Here is a 23,200-nt window from a genome sequence, read left to right as displayed (position 1 = left end):
CTCCCATATTTCACGATAATACAAAACGTGCTGCCCTTCTTTGAACTTTTTCGGTGTACTCCGTCAGTCCTATCTGGTAAGGACCCCACATCGCGCAGCAATATTCTATAAGAGAACGGACAAGCGCAGTGTAGGCAGTCTCCTTAATAGGTCGGTTACATTTTCTAAGTGTCTTGCCAATAAAAGCAGTATTTGGTTAGCCTTCCCCACAACATTTTTTATGTGTTCCTTCCAATTTAAGTTGTTCGTAATTGTAATACCTAGGTATTTAGCTGAATTTACGGCTTTTAGATTAGACTGATTTATCCTGAAACCGAAGTTTAACGAATTCCTCTTAGCACTCATGTGGATGACCTCACACTTTTCGTTATTTAGCGTCAATTGCCAATTTTCGCACCATTCAGATACCTTTTCTAAACCGTTTTGCAATTTGTTTTGATCTTCTGACGACTTTATTAGTCGATAAACGACAGCGGCATCTGCAAAAAACCTAAGACGGCTGCCCAGATTGTCTCCCAAATGTTTATACAGATAAGGAACAGCAAAGGGCGTATAACACTACCTTGGGGAGCGCCACAAATCACTTGTGTTTTACTCGATGAGGAGTGTACAGGATTTTATGTGACAGAGGATCCATGACTTAAGTTAAACGACTGAGATAAAGAGTGAGATCTACCTATACTTCGTTTCGTTTATAAAAGTCAATCTCCGAATAGTTTTCGAAATCCACAACCACCATGGATTTAATTATGCTCATCTTGTGTTCACTGGTTAGTCAAAAGTTGCAGTTCCTTGGCTCGATATAACGTTTGAAGTTATTTTGAAACGTTTGAAAAGCCACCTACAACTTTGCCTAACGTTGTTTATTATCGTTCATCACATAAGTAAGACGCAACATTGCTCCGTTTCCACATGGCATTGTCATTATTTCCATCGCGCTGTTTAATGGAATAGACCCATCGGAATGACTCCACCACAAGCTGGTCTAATCGAACACTCTCCACAATTGTGCACGATCGCCCACCTTTATTTGAGGCGGCTTCTTTTATTATGGTGGCGTGTAACGGTATCCCTAAGGCATCAAACAACCTCTACATCGGGATAACCATGTGTCTGATGAGTCAGTTGAATATTTCTGCTATTTCCAATGACGCTGAAGGCCAATTTCCAGTTTGATTAAAATAATATTGAAGTACCCTCAAAGATTACTAGTTTTATTTATAAGGAAATTGTGTTTATAATAGGCTGAATGAATCGGGTCGACATGGGATCCAATGGCTAAACACATACAAAAACGAAAATTACTACAAAAAATGCCAATATAGAATGGAAACAGAGCGTGGTTCACATAGATAAAAAGACTGCATTTTAATCATAGATCACAATCTCGGAAGTATCTAATAAATTATCGATGAATGTGTACAAATGTTTTCATTTATTTGTATTAATTAGAACCTTCTCATTCGGATGAAACAAACTGGCGGCAGGTGACAATAATAAATCATGTGTAAAGCACAAAAAAGCAGTTAAAAGCACGGGAATAGTTATAACGTGTGGATTGTGGTGTCGAGTCATTCCAGAGTGATTGTGTAGGCCTAAGAAACACTGAGGTTCGTGCTGTGAAGAGCGAAACAAGTTTCATTGTGAAGCGTACGAGAACAGTTTAGGCATCGAACTTTTCGGAGAAAAAGAAACACAGAAACCTAAAAAAACAGCGAATAGTGTGAACAATCGTATCAACTTAACTGGAGTTAGTACAAAGTCTAGTAAAGTTAACAGATAAAGTATCAAACGACAACTCAGAAATAATCACAAAATTAAACACAATTCTCAGTTGAAATGAAAGACTAGAAAAATACTTATTCCTGTCTTCAAGGTGCATAGAAAATCTCAGAGAAGAAATCAATGAACATAGCGTGGACTCTGTGCAAATTAGTTCTACGAAACGAAGAACAGAAATTGCTCAGCAAAACAACGACACGAACTCACGCAAACGAAGTTTAAACAGTAAACAAATGAAGTGCTCTGCATCGGACTTATAAAACAACAACAAACAGAAAACAGCAGCTTGATGCATACTTCACGTTATCTCTACTGTTACTCAACAACAAAAAGCTATAAAGGATGTAGCTCTAATGTAAATATTAAACAAACCAACATCGTTGAATCAAATGTGTACAGTGACTTAATACGTACGAATCATGTGTCAAGTAAGTAAAAACATGCCACTACAGTGACACACATTCCAAATGTAAATAGCAAATCATCTAATGAGACGGAACAAACCAGTGTTCCGATCTAAATAATCCTAACAATCCTGTAAATCTCACATATGAAAATTCGCCAAAAATGCAGAGGTACCAGTTCAAGAAGTGCACAAGGAAAATGAGAAGAAATGCACATTTGGTCAGTGTTTCAACTATGGCTGAAGAACATAAGCATTCGTACAAAAATGCACTACAAAGTGCCAAACAGAATGCAAGCTCACCATCACAGAATTCTGTTTCATCTGGAAGTTCCAAAACTAAAATCATGATTAAAACAATATTTGGCACAAGAGAAGAACAAGGAATACTGTGTGGTGAGAAAAGGGCTTGGTTTCATCTGAGCAGAGTCAGATGTAGTACAACTGTAGAAGATGTCATTAGATTCCTGCAAAAGACGTATCCTAAGCATAGCAGCTTTGCAGCTGAGAAATGTGAAACTAAGGGACGTAATAAGAGTTTCGAAGTTATTGTTCACTTTGAGCTAAAAGATAAAGCGATGAATAGCACTATATGGCCCAAAAATATTATGATTTTTTTATCCCGCAGAATGTCCAGTATCCTTGCAAAACAGGCTCCTCTATGATAAACAGGTACCACGAGCAACTAAGTGAAAACGGATCCCACACAACCCAAAATGTCACTCCTGTAGTTATAAGTAGTGCCAGTGTGCAAAGTCTTAAGTCTTGATGTGCTGGCATTCTTTACCGAAAAAGTGAAGCCCAATGTGTGTTTCTATGTGAACACTGGTTAACATAACAGGAAGCTAAGTACTACAGCTGTATTGAGACCTTAAACTCGGTAAGTGCATGGTACAGAACAACTGCTTCCTTTGTGGTGTGTCTATACATGCCAGCAGAAAATTCAGTGTTAAAGAAATTGATTTAAAAAGCTATTCTGTGGGCCTAGATTTAGTGCTAGCTGCTTTGGACTTACATGATCTTAATAAATATAATTGTTGTCACACTAAACCTTTCTCCAAACGGCAACTTTGAAAATTTTCTCTTCTAAATGGACTCTTGGCTGTGCTACTCAATGCACTTGAAATGTAAAATTGCATTGTGTCATGATTTCAACGATGCTCTGACGCAGAGAGCACTAAAGAGAGAAAATGTATGTACCTAGTAAGCAGTTATGGGCTGTTGGTAGCAGAATATCTACCAAACAGAGATGATGGCTGCCTTGACACTGTGATCACAAATCTAAATACTTGGGACTGTGAGATGACTAGTTGAACCAATGATATCTGACGGCAGTGCATTAGTTCTCGAACTGAACACAAAAGAGATAAATATCAACCAACTGTTACATGGCATTCTAGTTATCTATTCACAAAAAGAATCATAAATAAGGAAACATTCAATGCTTTTCAGACAGCAGTATCTGCAGGAAAGTGGAAGCCTGGATTGCAGGAATGGCAGCGACTAACGTATTTAAAGAGTTTTTCCAGACCATCAAAGATAAATTTAATTATATCTGTTCACAGAAGACCAAAAAATGTCCTAAGAGCATGTCGCAACATATCCCCCATGTGAAAGAAAAAACGTGGTATAGTAATTAATTGAAACATTAAAATACTTCGTACTTTTATTACACGATCACTACAAAACAGCAACAGATCCCAGAGCAAAGGACGTGTTCTACAGCAGATATTTACAAGCAAAAAGATGTTACCGAAAGGAAGTAGAAGAAGCCAAAAAGGAAAGCAATGATAGTTTCATTGAAGAAGTTCACTACTCGTGCAAGGCAGCCTGGGACCTGATCGATTAGCATGGGATGAAAACCATCTCTCTCTCAGGCTTTTGTAGCCCAGATTACTCTAACAGTTGTTTTACTGGCTTGTGGGAAACACTGTAAGTACAATCTCAGACCTCAATATACACCCTGCAGTTGCAGTAATAAATAACAAAAGATGCAAAATGATGAACTGGAGGGAATTACTAAAAAGGATGTAATAAAGATTGTAAAACAATATAAACCTTCCAATAGTCAGGATGTATACGGGATGACTACTAATGTGCTCAAGAAAATTGTCTATGAATTTGCTGAGCAATTAACTGTGGTAATTAATAAATGTTTTACTGCTGGTGTATTTCCAGACTTTCTTAAACTTGCACAGACAGTACCAGTTTATAAAAAGGGTGACCCAGCCATGGTAGCAAGCTTCATACCAATTTCAATCGTTCTAGTCTTCATTAAACTCGTTGAGACTACAATGGAAGACCAAATATCAAATTACTCTGAAATTAGTGAACTCTTCACAGATGCACAACATGGTTTCCAGAAAGGCAACTCTACAATGACAGCAACACTAGATCTGGTTCCTGGGATAAAGCATAGTTTTGAGAACAAAGAATCACAGCACCGACACTTTGCGACTTTAATAATGAGTCCGATTGCGTTCCTCATAAGGTACTCCTAAACAAGCTCAGAAAATATGGAGTTGAAGCACCGTTCTGGAAATCCTCAAATCTTATTTGGAAAATAGAAGACAGATTTTATCAGTCAAGGAGCACTATAATGTGAATGGAAGTTGGTATACAGTATGCCATAGGGATCGGTAACGGGTCCCTTCCTGTCCCTAGTATTTATAAATGATTTAAGCTCTCATGGACAGTACTTGCAATTTGCAGATGACCTAACTCGAAAGGCATTCATGGCAGCAAGGATGAAAAAGAAGTACAGGTTTTGTTTAATGCTCTAAGGAAATGGTTTCTTACAAACAACAATAAAATAAATGGAGAATAAAAGCAAAAATTGGTTTGTTGCCTCAGTGACAAAGGATACCTAAAATGTGCAGGAACTGTGAATCTTCTGGGGTTCACGGTGGATAGTTAACTCACATGGCAAGAACACACTGCACACGTATGTGACAAACTGTCACGAGTCGTATACCTCCTGAGGAAACTGAAGCACTCGACAACTGATCAATATTTGCTGATGGTTTCAAAGCCATATGGCCAGTTTCTATAGGTCACTCTACAGGTTGCAAGGAAATTCTACCACTAAAACAAAAAAGAGCAATAAAGACCATAACGTCAAGCATGAAACTGGACCACTGCAAATCCATCTCAATGCCTCTAGGAGTGATGACAATTTTCGGTCAATACGTCTTCAGCTGTCTCTTGTATGTGAAAGAAAATCATGAATCTTGCCAATAATTGTCGTAAAGACTTTCTAACCGATTTCCGAGGCTCCACTTTAGATTCTCGAGCGTGTAGAAATTTTTTGTGGATAATGAGGTGCTGGCCCATTGACCCAACACTCAACTTGGAGGACGAGGATTTGTTAAAAGCGTTTACTCCCCTAGGAGAGTTGGCTTCACCATGCTTATAGAGATCCCCCTTCCATAGTAGTATACATTTCGTCTGGCTCCTCCGTTGTGGCCTGTCTGGCTTGGGTGACCCTGCCAGTAGCTACGCTACCGCCGGCATAGGCCTCAACTTCGCTGGAGCATTTAAACCCTCCCGCCTGGTACTAAAGGTACCTTCGATAAGGCAGTGTCCCTTGAGAGGGACAATGTTGAAGTAGAAATGAAAATATCAAAAAAGGCACTTACAAAAATTTCTCTAGAGGTACTAGGGACTGAGAGTAAGAGTCTAGGTAAACGGAATCCTCCATGGATATCTGATGACCTCAAGATGTTGATTAGGGAAAAGAAAAATCTCTACAAAAAATGGATATCAATTAAATCACTACAGGACAGGCAAAACTACCAGACAACAAATTACGAATTAAGAAACAGAATTAAATTATAAAAGAACAAGATGTTGGAACGGTAATGTATTGAAATTGAGAGTCTTAATAGGTGGATCAGAAACAGCAGAAGTGTGGAGGACAATTACCCATATGAAGAAAACACAAGTAAACAAAGCAGTAGACTACCTAATTCCCTTAAAGGAACGGAAAAAGCGTTATGCAGACCTTTTAACTGAAGATAGGCCATATTACACGCAAGGGAATGAAGAGAATATGGAAGCAACTGATCGAAATATAAACATTACAATAGAGGTAGTGAATTGTGCATTAATTAAAATGAAGAATGGCCGATCACTTGGTAAAGGAAATATTCCTGTTGAAGTATTGAAGGTTGGAACAAGATATCTGAAGAAACGAATAACCGGCCTGATGAACTACTGTTGTAAAAGGATTGAAATTCCCTCAGAATGGTGAGTCACATATGGTTTCTATTTTCAAAAAAGAGAATAGAAAAGACACAAACAGCTGTAGAGGCTTATTTGGCAATATAATGTTTGAAAAAATTAGACAAAATGTTGGCCACTATATTGTGGAAGACCAGAGCCGGTTTAGGTAGAACAGATTATGTGCAGATAACCCATTTACTTTACAATAACTAATGGAGAAAGTTATAGCAGTAGCTAAGGAGCTACACATTGCCTTCGTAGATTTAGCTAAAGATTACGATACAGTCCCTAGATCTAAGCTGTGTGAAGCTATGAAAGATATAGGTATGGATGATCACCATTTACAAATTATTATTGAAGTGTACAGAGATAATGCGGCACAGATTAAACGAGGTTCAAAGTTATCAGTACCTATTAATGTCACTCAAGGTTTGAGACAAGGTTCCAGTGTGTCACCCATTCTGTTCAATTTATATGTAGAAGTGGCTCTCCGAAACTGGAAGTACAGCTGCAGAGGAATGGAAATCACTGTCAACGATGTACAGATATTTTCATTAAGTTTTGCTGATGATGAAGCTATTATAGCATAAGATGATTAAGACCTTGAGTTCATGATATGACGTTTATATCAGGAATACCACAGATGGGGACTGCAAATGAGTCTAACAAAAACAGAGTATCTGGTGGTGAATAGTTATGCTAAATTTGAAGTACACATCAATGACAAAACAATTATGAGACAGTAGAGAAATTTAAATATCTCGGGGCACATATTGATAAAAATGGATTGGGCCATACAGAAGTAAAATATAGAAAACAGAAAAGTGTTAGGGTGTAATGAATTCTTTTTTTGGGGGGGGGGGGTAAGAATATTTCCAACAGCAATAAGAAAAGAGTAAGTAAAATAATGGTTGAATCATTGCTATGCCATGGATCAGAATTTTGGATCTTAAATGCGGATCTCAAAAGAAGACTAATAGCTGTGGAAATGGATTATTTGCGTAGGAGTGCCAGAATATCAAGAATCGAAAGAAAAACTAATGAGGAAGTAAGAGCTAGAATGAAGGCAAATGATACAGTGATAGATAGAATTGAAAGAAAATGATTAAAATGGTATGAACATATGATCAGAATGCCACATAAATGGAGTAATGGAACATCGTAGCATCAACAGGAAAATGCGCTGGATGAAGAGGTTTGGCGGAAGATAACACGAATACAACAAGATGTTATTATTAATTAATCTTTGTATTGGTTAATCCTGTAATAATAATAATCAGTTATGAAACTTTCACCAACAGGAATGGTGTCCCCAATTATACACGCACGGTAAACAAGACACAGATATCCTAAGTTGTCAACTCTCTATGACACGGGACAGTTTTCCAACAGTGGTTATTAAAACGTTCCACCATCTAAAAACTAAAATGCAGTCCTTGGACATGGTGCAGTTTCGAGGAAAGGTGTCGTAAAACCTACGCCAGAAACCGTTGTACAGATTAAATGAGTTCTTTGACAGTGGAACAGCAAATTGGACTCCATAAACAATGCACTGCCATACGAAATGTAGTTAACATGTACTTGTTAAAAATTTCTTACTCTGTATGTCATTCAGTAATTACGCAAATTTGTTCTGTATTATTATTCATACTTACTGTAATTTGTTTTGTATTACAATGCTTGTATGATCTTGACGTTGTAACACTGACGCAGCTTATCCAATCTTGACCGCTGAACGACGTAGATATGGTAATAAATTACCTGTATCTCTGTTATTTCGAACGTGTATATCGGCTGTGAAACTTCAGTTATTTCAGAATACTTTTCAAAGAAACTGTCGAAATCTAATGTTGCGGCACTATTCGTCGGGTGCAGACTTCATGACCCGTGGTGGGGTGGACAGGATAGCAGCCTGTGAAATCCTGCTGCTGGGGCCGGACTATTTCTGAGGCGGCATGATGCAGGACTCCAGTCAGCTGAAGCGGCGCGCTGAATTACCTCGTGCCGTGGACTGATGCTGCGCTGCCTTGGTTCCTGGGCCCAGTCACAACAAAGTTGGGCCGAGCCGCTATAAATACATGCCGTTCAGACCTAGAAGTCTCTTATCTATCGACACCAAGATATGCGCCAGCCGACAGTTCCATGTGGACGAGTGAGCTTCGTTTACGTCTGCTATCTGTTAGATCTGATGATATCAGGGCTGGAGAAGGAGCCACCAAGCGGGCGCCACCTGCAGTGTGAATTAACCTGGTCTCTGGATGTCTCTAATGGGTCTTGGGTCCAGGGCCTGTACGCCAGCGGGATACACACCTGACCCACTGCCGGGCAGCCAGGTGACCAGTGCACATGAGCCTACTGCCCGCAGAATGCTTGATCCGGCCACATGAGGCACTATATGGCTGGAAAATGCCAATACTATTAAAGATAGTCAATCCTAAAATAGGGAAGAATTCAGAATCAGTTTGAAATTTCACAAGAACTTCGCTGTAGGTATGGAAGCAAGTACATATAGCTAATAAAAAGCCGTCGAATACAGGAACGAATGGAATGACAGAGTGTGAAGTTACCTCAATATCATACAGATCAGTGGGTGATGTTATCAAGTACGTACGTCCCAGAGGGAAAGATGAAGAAATTCTCCATTCACTATCAAGGACCATATCAAGTGACTGAAATGATCTAACCAGTGGACATAAAGTTACAACTTCCTGCCCAGATTACAGTCGTCTGTTCCTTTTGGAGCGCGCTGGATGCACTGCAGGTGTTGTCAGCAGCAATCCCAAAAAAGAGTGATGTAGGTAGAAAATGGAATTCAATGCAGAAGGTGGGACAGACAGCGACAGCACAGATTGTGTGTGCATAGCCTTATGCATTAAGACTTAGGAGAGGAGAGTGACTGAGGCTTCCCTGCTTCAGCTAACACCACTCACGGAAAAGGCAGGGAAAAATATCACACTATTGGCACTGTTGCATCTCGACAGCAGTGGAGGGTTCGGCTCCTTGCACGTGCATCTGGTAGAAGGTGGGATACTTTTCACCCACCAAGAAAATGTCATCGTGACAAATCACCAGTGGACATTGAAAGTGACATTACGGAATGAACCCTCCATGAGGCAACACAGAAGCGGAAGTGAAGGAGTTGCAGAATGAAATGTAGAGGGACTGCTCGTTAATGTGTGTCGCCTATGATAATTTTTGGGAATGGATTCAATAGATCATTGATTTGTTTTCATGCACTCAAAGAAGTCAGAATTCTGGATTGACAGATACAGGTTATAGATTATTGAAAACTGTCTGCAGAACAGCTGGTGCCAACAGCATAAGGCTTGTAAACGATACAGTGGTTCAGGAGCAGAGGGAAATGGAGAGCTGTCTGACTTTGTAAGGACAACAATTAGTTCTACGAGGCGAGATTTGAGTGTATTGCAGGCCCAATGTCTCGAGAGCAGGGTGGCCAGGGTGTTGGACTGTTCCTTCCAATCCACCGATCAGGAAATGTTTCATCCGGGAAATCACGCACTATCAAAGCCCCACAGTTAGAAGAATATCAACCATGGATAATTTTCCAGCAAGATGGAGCACTCCCCCCCCCCCCCCCCCCCCCGGGGCTTTCATAGTGCGTGATTTCCTGGATGAAACATTTCCGGATCGGTGGATTGGAAGGAATGGTCCAACACCCTGGCCACTCCGCTCTCCAGACATTACGCCCGTTGACTTCTTTTTTTCTGGGGCTACATCAAGGACAGAGTCTTCGTCACACCAGTTGCTGATGTCGACGAACTGAAGGCTAGGATACAAGCTGCTGTGGGTACTGTAACAGAGCACATGTTACGAAACACCTGGCGTGAACTGGAATACCGCCTCGGCATTCTCCGAGCTACCAAGGGAGCAGACGTTGAGGTTTACTAACGTAAGTGGTCTTAAAAAAAAACTAGTAACACTAACCTTTGTAACGGCATCAAATATAAATTATTAGGTCAAGCGGTTATTCTGTAATGAATTGTTATAATTAAGGCAAGACTTTGTGCTCAGCCTGTATTTATTGCTTCTTTACCAGTAGCGAAATGTGAACATCGGCTAGAGGTAATGCAATGAATAATTCTGAGTTGCCGAGGGTTAAAACTACGCTCATATCGTAGTCGTTGACCCCACACAAACAGGTGACAAGTATCAAATTCCCTATGGTACGACAAGTGCTGACGTCCACTTGAGCAGTTGTTGTGAATGGTCTAGTAGTTGAAAGCCATGCACTGCCAAAGCCAAGTCGTGATATCAAACCCATCCTTTTCTTTTCTTTTTTCAGCCGTATTCCGTCTGTTTGCTAAGAGCATCAGTCTGACAGAAATTCAGAGACAATTTCGTTCATTTTCTAAGCAGCCATTGGTAGAAAAATCTTGCAGAAACATGTTTGTGAAAGGACTCATTGAAGTCTGTCATGGTGAGACAAATTTCAGCGCAATCAGCCAGCGACGCTTAGTACAGACTGGCGTCCGCCCAAGTGATCGCAACACATCAGGCGTACAGACAATGATCTCCATCGGACTAGAATTATCAAGTACAACATAATGTAACGTTGCATATGATCTACTTCTGTGTTCCAGCGTGCTCCGTGGCGATTTTGTATGGCATATTGCTGTAAGCCTTGTAATGTATCAGATTATTTTGATTTTTTCTTTTCTTTTCTTTCCTTTTCTTTTTATAAATATGTAGATAATATTGGCATAGAAACAAAATAAGTAGAGATACGCTCTTCAACGATGAATGTTTATATATTCACCTTTTTTGTCTCAATAAGTGATAACGGGCGGACGTATTGCGAGTTCAGCAGAGTTAATATTGTTACAAAATGTGTATTCCAATTCTACATTAAGAAGTGTTACAGAAAGTTGTCAAGATAGCTAAGTTTATTCGCACAGTCATATTTAGTTCATTATTCCGCGACGCGCCGAGAATCCTGCATCAAAAGAAGAATTTGAGTGAGCAGAGGAGAGGCGACACGGAATCAGTATAGTCATACCAATCTCCAAGCACAATAGCGGTAACAAGAAAAGGATGTACGTAAATTTACGAATGTTAATCTAATAATGTATTAAATATTGAAGGTCTGTTGATATTAATGCCAGCTAAAGTTCACTCACTATGTGAGTGCTTTCCAATTTCTTTCAATTACCCTTTCAAAATTTCTTTTTTAATTATTTAAGCAGCAGTTTTTAATCAGTTTCCATTACATATCATATTTTATGCACGCCCCCTATTCTCCTATTCCCCTCAGCAACTATTCAGCGTGTTTAACTATGGTTTTATTTTGTTCAAGTTCGTACTATAGCTCGTACCATAACGACTGGAATATTTCTCATTTTTGTCGTTACGAGGAGCATCATTTTTGCATTAGAAAACGGTGTCCAAAACGGAGTAAAGACTAACATTTGTGTCACTGTGTTCTGTTTGTGTTTCGTTAAAGCAGTCGAGGCAATTCGAAACACCTGTGCCCTGTATGGGGTGAGTGCTGTATCGTTTCAAGTAAGATCCTTATGAGATAAATTAATCGGCACATTCAGGACGACAAACAGGCACTGATGAAGGTCGTTTCTACGATTTACTGCTGTGGTCAATGACGGAGTATCCAGTGACTGGCAAGTGTGACAAACAATTAACCTTCATGCAACAATTGCCTTCAGCCGTCTTATTGGTGTTAAAAAAATGAAGGAGCATTATGCTATAAAGTTTCATTGAAAACGTGATATGATGCAAGGTAGAATCTCGAACTGTCAAGGATGGGGAAGGAAGTCGTCTGTGCTCTTTCAAGGGATTGATCCTGGCATTTGCCATAATTTTTTTAAGGAAGCCACAGTAACCCTAAATCAGTGTAGCCTGATGGCGATTTGAAGTACCGTACGGTAACTTCATAAGGAGAAAAAATGGGTAAGTCGTAATAAACATTATCTCAAGTGATGGCCTGTATACGTCTACAAAATGTTTTGTTATTGGTATACAACTCTTGGCAGAAAGAAAGTGTTTTTTGTTACGAGCTGCTTCACTGGGATGTGTCTTTCGCAGCTGACATTTGTCGCTAACAAATGAGACGCCTTGCAAGTGCAGAGAAACAAAGGCGCCTGGAAAACAGCACCATGGAGCTTGATTGACAAACACACCTACCGCATGTTTACTAATCTGGCACCCGCATGTGTTTGCCTATCTCTCCCCTTAACGACCAACCACCAAGTAAGTTGGCTTTAGTTTCCTTCTGTTTGTTTTGTTTTGGTGATTGCGCTTTAAAGGTGGTTTAACTCAGAAGCGGCGAGTCACTACATGCATGAGATCGAGAAACCATATCCACATCATCAGACAGTTTTCGACAACGAGGTGAAATATACTGCTGATAGTTTCTCTGATATTCGTGCCTGTTTCGTTCAATAACTAATACAATTGCTGTCTCATCATAATACCATAAAACAAATGGTTCTCTCAGTTAAACGTGAAGTCTTATGATCATACTCAAGTAACTATACCGGACTACAAGGTAAATACGATAATGTGGCTGTGAGAGTGGTTGCCGAATGAAACACATTTAACAGTGTTACGATTTCAGTAGCAGATTTGTGTGTTTTCAGTAGCAGTTCGGCAGTATTTTATGTTTCATACCTCTGGATCTATTGGTTACTGAACGTAACAAGACGTCTTATGATGACAAAATTTCAAAAGATGTCATTGTGAGTTCGATTTTACTGTTTGTAGCTCTGTCATAGAGGAGATAAAATGTTACTGTCGCTTCAGTTTGAAACTGAGAGATATTGTCTCTTACTCTTCATAGTACGTCGACATTTTCATGGAGCAAGCAACCAGCTGAAGTGTTCATCGCCTGCTCATTGCCTTTGTGATGGTTGATACAGATAATTCGCAATGTAGACAAAGAGATTAGTTGTAGTTGCTGTCTGAAAGTAATCTCCCATTTCTGTAAACATATATTTGATATGCCGATGACACACCAAAATGGAATTCATTCATAATCTTTGATTGGTATACCACGAATATATCAAGTGAATGTTGCAAGATAATTCTCTGTCATACCAGGAAGTAACAAAGTTATCACAGCGTTACTAGACATGTTCCACTTGACTCTTGACATTTTCCCGGCGTATCGAATATCCCACAAGATTTCGGGATTGCAGCCGGATCTCATCGACTTCTTTACACGATATTTCGGCTGACAACCTTACAGCCAGCTTCAGACGAGTGTTTGACACTGGAGATTGCTACTTTTTTTTTCATTTATTGAATTTCAATTCCCCCCGAAGGGGGGCGGGCTGGCAGCAGCTTAGTACGCCGCTCTTCAGCCGACAGATTTTGTGACAAAGATCAAGAGAACAAATAATAAAAAACAGGCGATAAAATCGGAGACTTAGAGAGTAACAAGGCGAAAAGAAATCGTGGAACTTAAAACAACAACACAGGGAGGATGACGCTAATAAAAATACGTACGAAGTAGACAGGGAAAACAATAGACAATTAAAAAAAACACGGCGACAGTCTGGATTCTGTTCGCAAAGGAAATAAAATTCACACCGAGCGACAGCATGGTTTCTGTTCGCAACACGAGAAAGACAAACAACACTGAATAGTCACTGGAACACTGCACTAAAAAGTTGGAAATGTGACACCACAGTCGAGAGCAGGTGGGGGGAAACTGGACAGAAGATGGGAAAACAAAAAAGGGGGGGAAAGGATAGATTGCTAGTGCAAGTCGCTCTATTTATACGTAAAAGTGCCGCAGGCGCGCATGCGCGAGTTACCGTAGCAAGGCCCTCTACAATATTACTGCATCTATGGAGCGCAAACGAATGCGTGAAATAACATGCACGCAGACGTGTCCAAAACAATAAAATGCAAAATTTCAATATTGAAATTAAAATTACTTGTCGCTCGACATGTCAGAAGCCATAAAAAGTTTTCTTTTGGTTGAAATTAAAGAAATCAACGGGTCCCAGGCCTTATTCAATAAAAAGCCGCCATCACGATTAATGAGATTTTCCGCTAAACGTATTTCCACGGATTCCTTCACAACTGAATCCCAGAAGGATCTCGATGGGGCCAAGATTTTCGTGGCCGAATAATCCATAGTATGTCCTGTGGAAATACAATGTTCGGCTATGGCCGACTTACTGGGCTGTAAAAGGCGAGTGTGGCGCTCATGTTCAACGCAGCGGTCGTGTACTGTGCGTGTGGTTTGACAAATGTAGGCTTTCCCCCACTCGCAAGGTATTTTGTAAATTTCAGCCTTCCGTACTCCCAAATCATCCTTGGCTGAGACCAGAAGAGCACGAGTCTTTGTAGGTGGCCGGAAGATTGCTTTCACACGATGTTTCTTTAAAATTCTGCCTACTTTCGATGAAATGTTCCCGACATATGGGAGAAATGCTCTGGACTTAAACACCTCCTTATCCTCTTGATCTTGTACTTCCGGTGTCCTTTCCTCTAGGCACCCTCCCTCACTCCCTTCTCTTCCCTTCCCTCCCCTTCTCTTTCCTTTTCCCCCGTCCCCTCCCTCCACCACTCTTCCCCCCGGGCTTCCCCTCCCCCTTCCTCCCTCCCCCCCTTTCTCCCCTGCCCGTGGCATCTCTGCTCTCCCCTCTCCCACTCCCCTTCCTCCTCCTCCTCTCTTGGCAGGTCCCCGGACTCGCACACGCATAGTGAACATTCGCGCGCCGGAGATCATCGCCATCAGTGTCTAGTGTGTGTGCTTCGTTTTGTGTTTCGTGCAGTTACAACTCAACTGTTCACATGTGCCGTCGCAGTTCTCCGTGTTTTGTGCGCCGTGTCAACAAGTGTTAGTGTTTTTATCGTCCAACGTGAACGGCTTCTTGTTTTTTGTTTTTTTGTGACTACTTTCTTTGCCCGCCATTTTTTATATTTTCTGTGTCACCTATCTCATATTATTGTACCCCATAAGGCTGAAGAGCGGCGTATTAAGCTGCTGCCAGCCCGCCTTGTATGAGGTGCTGAACATTACAATAAAGGAAAAAAAAAAAGAAAAAAAAAACCTTGATCTTGTGGGTGGTCACGTTTTTTCCTCCTTAAAGCAGTACTGACCTGATGTGCAGAATATCCATTATGTTGAAATACCGATTTCAAGTGCTCTAATTCGTCTGCAAGGTTGTCTTTATCAGACACAACATGTGCCCTATGCACCAACGTTCGAAGGACGCCCATAGTTTGTGACGGGTGATGACAGCTTGACGCCTGCAGGTACAGATCCGTATGCGTGGGTTTTCGATAGACAGAATGCCCCAATGACCCATCCACCCTCCGTTCAACCATGAACTCCAGAAATGGTAGGCAACCATCCTTTTCAACTTCCATCGTAAACTGAATGTTTGTGTGGATGGAATTCAGATGTTGTAAGGTTGTCAGCCGAGATATCGTGGAAAGAAGTCGATGAGATCCGGCTGCAATCCCGAAATCTTGTGGAATATTCGATACGCCGGGAAAATTTCAAGAGTCACATCAAATACCTCTTCGGGGAGGAGATGGCTTCTAACATCCAGAAGTTGGATAAGTTACGAAACAAACGTGTGAGATTGTTAAGTGCTTTATGTTTCTTACTGAAATGCCGGGATAATGGCCTTATTCCAAAGTTCGCCAGAGTGACACATTTTATCAAGACCGCCGCTGCGAAGTTCATCACTCGTAAAGCAAGTTTAGCCCTTGTGAAGGAGAGGATACGCTTCACTCGCCGGGAACTGGACTTGGTTTCGAAAGAGCTGTTTTATTTGCATATGGAGATAGCATCTAATCTTCCTTCCCTCTCCTGGGAATGGGTCGATGGTGTACCATGGGCCAAATCTGACTTTGTCCGTCAGGAGTATTCTTTAAGACAATCCTCGAAGTTCGACCGACTCTCAGCAACGTCACGACAAGAGGATGTTTTTCGACGCTCTGTGGTAAATTTCACGGATAAGGATTTAGACCACGTGACACTGTCGGTACTTGGGAAAGGTCTGAACTTCGCACTGACACCTAGGACCTTACCTTTAACTCATTTTATTAGTGCTGTTGAAGAAGCTGTCAGGCCTCTATCCAGTGAAGCAGCAGAAGAAATCAGGCGGGAAACATGTCGCGCCCTTACGAGAACTCGGCCTCAGAAGAGCAACATTTCTTCAATGGAAAGGGCTGCGCTGCGCAAGTTACGGGAAGATCCTCAGACGGTGGTCCTTCCGGTGGATAAGGGGAATGCTACTGTGCTGTTGCCACGTGATATGTATGATCAGAAGATATATAGTTTGCTGAGTGAGACTACGTACAGGAAGCTTGATAAAGACCCTACTCGGAAAGTAGAAAGGAAAACGTCAGAGTTGCTAAACTCCTCTTCTCTGTCGCAAGAAGTTGTGAAAAGATTGAGACCTCACAGTTCTGTTCCACCGAGGTTATATGGTCTTCCAAAGATCCATAAGGATAATGTGCCCTTACGCCCCATAGTGAGCAATGTCGGTGCTCCAACATATGATTTATCTAGTCATTTGGCTTCGCTACTGAGACCTTTTGTTGGCAAATGTACGCACCATATTCGCAACTCTGCGGACTTTATCAATAGACTGAGAACACTACAGCTGAAGGATTCGGACTTGTTAGTAAGTTTCGATGTCGTTTCACTCTTCACGAGGGTCCCTCTTTTGGATTCATTGTCACTTATCGGCAATAAGTTTACGGCCGATATAACGGCGCTGTTTCGCCTTGCCCTATCCTCTACTTACTTTCTATTTAATAATGAATATTTTGAGCAACTTGACGGTGTTTCCATGGGCAGTCCTCTGTCCCCTCTGGTAGCAAACTTTTATATGGAAGACTTTGAGGAGAGGGCTCTTGATTCAGCGATGTTGAAACCAACAGTCTTCTGGCGGTACGTGGACGATACCTTTGTAGTGTGGCCTCACGGTGAAGAGCTTTCACGGTTTTTACAACATCTGAATTCCATCCACACAAACATTCAATTTACGATGGAAGTTGAAAAGGATGGTTGCCTACCATTTCTGGACGTCATGGTTAAACGGAGGGTGGATGGGTCATTGGGGCATTCTGTCTATCGAAAACCCATGCATACGGATCTGTACCTGCAGGCGTCAAGCTGTCATCACCCGTCACAAAACTATGGGCGTCCTTCGAACGTTGGTGCATAGGGCACATGTCTTGTCTGATAAAGACAACCTTGCAGACGAATTAGAGCACTTGAAATCGGTATTTCAACATAATGGATATTCTGCACATCAGGTCAGTACTGCTTTAAGGAGGAAAAAACGTGACCACCCACAAGATCAAGGTTTTTTTTCCTTTATTGTGATTTTTATCACCTTACACAAGGCGGGCTGTCAGCAGCTGAGTACGCCGCTCTTCAGCCTTGAGATTTTCAATAAGTAATAAATAGAGGGGACACAGAGAATACAATCAAAATGGCTGGCAAAACAATGTAGACACCAAAAAACAAAAAACACGGAGCCGTTCACGCCTGACGAGAAAACATCACTGACACTAGTTGACACGGCGCACAAAACAGGGGTGATGGCGATGGTACACGTGAACAGTGGCGGCGTTTCCGCGAACAAACACTAAACACAAACGAAGGCACACACACGAGACACTAATGGCGATGACCTCCGGCGCGCGAATGTTCACTGTGCGTGTGCGAGTCCGGGGACCTGCCAAGAGAGGAGGAGGAGGAAGGGGAGTGGGAGAGCGAGAGGGGGGAGCAGAGACGCCCGGGCAGGGGAGATAGGGGGAGGGAGGAAGGGGGAGGGGAAGCCCGGGGGAAGAGGGGTGGAGGGAGGGAGGGGACGGGGGAAAAGGAAAGAGAAGGGAAGGGAAGAGAAGGGAGGGAGGGTGCCGAAAGGAAAGGACACCAGAAGTGGGAGGGGCAGGGTCAAAGTTGATAGGAGGGGTAGATGGAGGGGAGGAGGACATCATCAGGGAGGGGGAGCTGGTGGAAGCCACCTTGGGAGAGGGTAAGGAGGGTTGAGAGATGGAGACCGGGTGGGACATGGGAATACAGGCACGACAGTGGGTGGGGGTGGGAGAGGATCGGGGAGACGAGTGGGTGAGGAGGATCGAGTTTACGGGAGGTGTACAGGATCTGTATCCTTTCTAGGAAAAGGAGGAGGTGGGGGAAGGGGATGAGATCGTACAGGATCCACGTGGGGGAGGGGAGACGGATGCGATAGGCGAGGCGGAGAGCATGACGTTCAAGGATTTGGAGGGATTTATAAAAGGTAGGGGGGCAGAGATCCAAGCCGGATGGGCATAACAAAGGATAGGGCGGATGAGGGATTTATAGGTGCGAAGGATGGTGGAGGGGTCCAGACCCCACGTACAGCCGGAGAGGAGCTTGAGAAGACTGAGTCGGGAGCACGCCTTGGCTTGGATTGTCCAGAGGTGGGGAGTCCAGGAGAGGCGACGGTTGAGGGTGATGCCAAGGTACTTAAGGGTGGGAGTGAGGGCGATAGGACGGCCATAGATGGTGAGATAGAAATCAAGGAGGCGGAAGGAAGGGGTGGTTTTGCCTACAATGATTGCCTGGGTTTTGGAGGGATTGACCTTGAGCAACTACTGGTTGCACCAAGCGGTGAACCGGTCAAGATGGGATTGGAGAAGGTGTTGGGAGCGCTGCAGGGTGGGGGCAAGGGCAAGGAAGGCGGTGTCATCGGCAAACTGGAGAAGGTGGACGGGGGGTGACGGCGGCGGCATGTCCGCCGTGTACAAAAGGTACAGAAGGGGGGAGAGGACGGAGCCTTGGGGCACACCGGCGGAGGGGAAAAAGGTGTAGGAATCTGTGTTATGGATGGTGACGTAGGAAGAACGGCGGGAGAGAAAGGAGCCAATCAGATGGACGTAGTTAATGGGAAGGGCAAAGGTTTGGAGCTTGAAGAGGAGACCGGAATGCCAGATGCGGTCATAAGCACTTTCGAGGTTCAGAGAGAGGAAGATGGCGGAGCGACGGGAATTAAGCTGTTCAGAAAGGAGATGAGTCAGATGAAGGAGAAGGTCGTCGGAAGAGAAGGACGGCCGAAAGCCACACTGGGTAACGGGAAGGAGGCGGTGCTGGCGGAGATGCTGGTGGATGCGTCGGGTGAGGATAGATTCCAGGACCTTGCTGAAGACCGAGGTAAGGCTGATGGGACGGTACGAGGAGATGTCGGACGGCGGTTTGCCAGGTTTAAGGAACATGAGGATGCAGGAGGTTTTCCACAGGGCGGGGTAGTAACCGGTGGACAGGACTACATTGTAGAGCCTGGCCAGGGTGGAGAGGAAAGAGACAGGAGCTTCACGAAGGTGACAGTAGGTGACACGATCGTGACCAGGAGCGGTGTTGCGTTTTGTGCAGAGTGTAGCAATGAGATCCTGTGTAGTGATAGGGGCATTGAGTTCCGTGTGTGCAATGTTGTCCAAGTACTGGAAACCAGGAGCGAGGGGAGGGACAGAGGTGTCAGTTCGATCGCGGATATCCAGGAAGAGGGGGTAATCGAACTGGGGATCATCGGGGATGGAAAATACATCGGAGAGGTAGGAGGCAAAGTGATTGGCCTTACTAAGGGTGTCAGGGAAATGGTGATCATCATGGAGAAGAGGATAGTAGGGGGAGGGTTTAGTTCCGGTAAGGCGATGGAAGGCTGACCAGAACTTGGACGAGTTTATAGGTAGGGTAGCAGTTAAACGGGTGCATGTCTGTCGCCAGTCCCGGCGTTTCTTAGCCGCGAGCAAATTACGAATGTGTCGCTGGATTTGCCGGTGGTGTCGTAGTGTGTCCGGGTCTCGCGTGTGGAGGAAGGCACGGCAGAGACGGCGGGATTCACAGAGGAGGAGGACGGCCTGTGGGGGTAAGGTAGGATGGTGAGGGTGGATGGCGACAATAGGGACGTAGACCTCCACAGCCTCAGACAAGGTCTGCTGGAGAAAGGAGGCAGCATGGATGACATCATCGGGGTGGTGGTAGGTGAGGGGGTGGCTATCGACCTGGGTGGAGAGGGTATCCTGGTAGGCATTCCAGTTGGCATGGGAATAGTCATGGACGTACTTAGGGGGAGGGTCATGACGAGTGTCGGGGCAGGGGCGACGACCGTCTGAAACGGTGAGGAGGACAGGGAGATGGTCGCTACCAACAGGCTCCATGACATCCACCGTTATGCGGCCAAGGAGGTTGGGGGAGGAGAAGATAACATCGGGAGTGGAGTTGGATTCGGGACGGGTGTGCTGGGGGATGGGAATGAGGTCGCCTTGAAGGGAGGAGAGGAACCGATGCCACCGCCTTAGCTGGGCAGCGGAACGACTATGGATGTTGAGGTCGGCGGCGATCACATAGGAGGAGAAGGTACGGTCGACGTGGGAGAGGAAGTCGAAGGGAATAGGGGCGTTGGGGCTGACATAGATGGTGGCACAGGTAACGGTAAGGCCAGGGAAGAAGAGACTAAGGATCAGGTGTTCGGTGGTGTCGGGAAGGAGAGGTTGGAGCCGAACAGGGATCTGGCGGTGGTGCCCAATGGCAACTCCGCCACGCGCAATCGGGAGGGGATTATCGGAGTGGTGGAGGAGGTAGGGCATAGTGTGGACAGTGTGGTGGGGTTGCAGGAAGGTTTCATTGAGGAGGAAGGCATCCATGCGGTGGGTGGCAAGGGTGTGCAGGAAGAGGTTCTTGTTGGCGGGAAGGGAGTGGATGTTGTTGAAAAGGATACGTTGCTGTCGCGCCATGACAGGGATTTAAACGAGGATGTCAAGACGGGAGAAGGTGAAATGGGCCTGGTTGTTGGAGTAGGTGGCGTACATTTTGAGTTGGAAAACGGAACGGGCAACGAGGGAGATCTGTTGGTGGGTGTGCGGGCGCTGAAAAGGATGAACATTCTGAAGGACAATGGTGAGGAATCTGATGATGTCCTCAGCGGTAGGGGATGGGCGAAGGGAGTTGCCGGGAGGGGTGGGGGCGTCCAGTGGGCGGACAGGAACAGTGAGTTCAGGAGTGGTAGGAGGGGGTCGGGCCTTACACTTCTGGGAATAGGTAGGATGAGGAAGGTTGCAGGTATTACAGGAGGGGGGGGGGGGGGGACTGGAGATTGGGGCACTGCCGTAAAAAGTGGGCTTGCCTACAGTGCGGGCAGGTGGGAGCCTCGCGGCACTCAGATGTTGGGTGCGCATTATACCGCAAGCACCTTTGGCAGCGGAGGGATTGAGGAGGGGAACGGGAGGGGTCAACTTTATAACGCTGGTTAAAAAGGAGGGCACCCTCCTTCAAGAGACGGTCTATGGCAGGGGCGTGCTCAGAAAAAAGCCGCATAAGGCGGGTGGGGCCAGCAGCGTTGTGGATGCGGCGAACCGCACGCACCTCCAGATGGGGGTGGGCCTGAAGCTCTGCCAAACACCTCCTCCTCCGTGATCACCTGACTGAGCCGAGTGATCACGGCGGTGAGGGTCGGCGGGCGACGCGGGGGTTGGGGTTGGCGGGAGGGAGGTGGGGAAGGAGCAGGGGTGAGGGAGGCATGAGGGCCAAAGTGGGTGACAGGGATGCGGGAAAGGAGGTCTGTGTGGAGGGTAGGGCTGGGGGAGGAGATGAGTACCGAATCATGGCGAGGAGTGAGGAGGGAGATGGGGGCACCAGGACAATTCTGGGGAAGGTAGAGGGTGAGGTTCCGGGCTTCAAGGAGGGAGGGATCAGGACGAGAGAGGAGGTAGCGGTAGGAGGAGGGAGTAGAGAAGGAGGAGGAGGGGGCAGGGACAGGCGGTGAGACATCCATGGCGTCAGGGGTGGGGGAAGGGGGACCAGGCGGAGCCTTTTTGGGAGCAGAGGAGGCAGGGGTGCCACTGGGGCGCTTGACGGCGGTGGAGGAGGTGTGGGGGATGGGAACAACTGGAATGTGGCGGGGAGTGGCAGGTCCCGGGGCTGGAGTTGGCGCCGGAGATGGTGAAGGCGATGGCGAAGGCGATGGTGAAGACAATGACGAGGACGATGAAGGTGAAGGGGAGAGTGGAGCGTGAGCCGTAGCCCGCCAGGCGACCACCCTGGCGGGGGCCGCAGAAATGGAAGGAGCAGAGGGAGGGAGTGGAGGGAAGGGATCAGAGGAGGCGCGGGAGGGAGGAGCAGGGGATGGGGCGACAAAGAGGGAGGGCGAGGAGAGAGTGAGGAGTGGGGGGATGGACGGAGGGGGGAGTGAAGCGGCACACCACGTGATAGTGGTGGCAGCAGCGGAGGGGGAGGTGTATATAATGGCAGTGGTGGTGGCCGTAGAAGAGGTGGTGGGGGTTGACATTATGATAAGGGGGAAAAAAACACAGTACTAGACAAAGGAGCAAACGAGAGACGGGCAGGGCGATGAGAGACACAGAGGTGAACGGGACGGAGAAAGACGAAGTAGACTGGGGCCTAAGCCCCACTCTGCTGCCGCTGAGGGGAGGGGGGGGGGCGACGCGGCTGACTGGCTGGTGGGGCCGCCTCTGCTGCTGCTGCTGCTGCTGCTGGCGGATGGAGAGGACAGCGAGGATCACTGCTGGCCACTGGCCGCGACCGCTGGTGGCTGCGACCGCTGAGGGAAGGTGGATGGTAGCCGGTGGCTGGTGGCTGGGGCCGGCGCAGGTGAGGACCGCTGCGTGCTGCTGGCGGGAACGCTGCTGGCTGCTGGCGTAGACCGCTACTGGCTGCTGGCGTAGACCGCTACTGGATGCCGGCTGTTAGGCAGAAACCGCTGCTGGCCGCTGGACGCTGGCCACAGGCTGCTGGCAGGAACCGCTGCTGGCTGCAAGCACGCAGGCTGCAGGCTGCTGGCT

The 23,200-nt window shown here is 45.3% G+C and overlaps 1 protein-coding gene across 1 annotated transcript in view; it reads left to right on the top strand.

The window, feature by feature from the left end:
- The window catches only part of LOC124548166 (leukocyte surface antigen CD53-like), a 141,864-nt gene that overhangs the window by 28,944 nt on the left and 89,720 nt on the right, over positions 1-23,200 (top strand). The gene's annotated exons all lie outside the window — the stretch shown is intronic.

Source organism: Schistocerca americana, chromosome 1 (assembly GCF_021461395.2).
Source record: "Schistocerca americana isolate TAMUIC-IGC-003095 chromosome 1, iqSchAmer2.1, whole genome shotgun sequence".
NCBI classification, from domain to species: Eukaryota; Metazoa; Arthropoda; class Insecta; order Orthoptera; family Acrididae; genus Schistocerca; species Schistocerca americana.
This window is presented reverse-complemented; position numbering and strand designations above follow the sequence as displayed.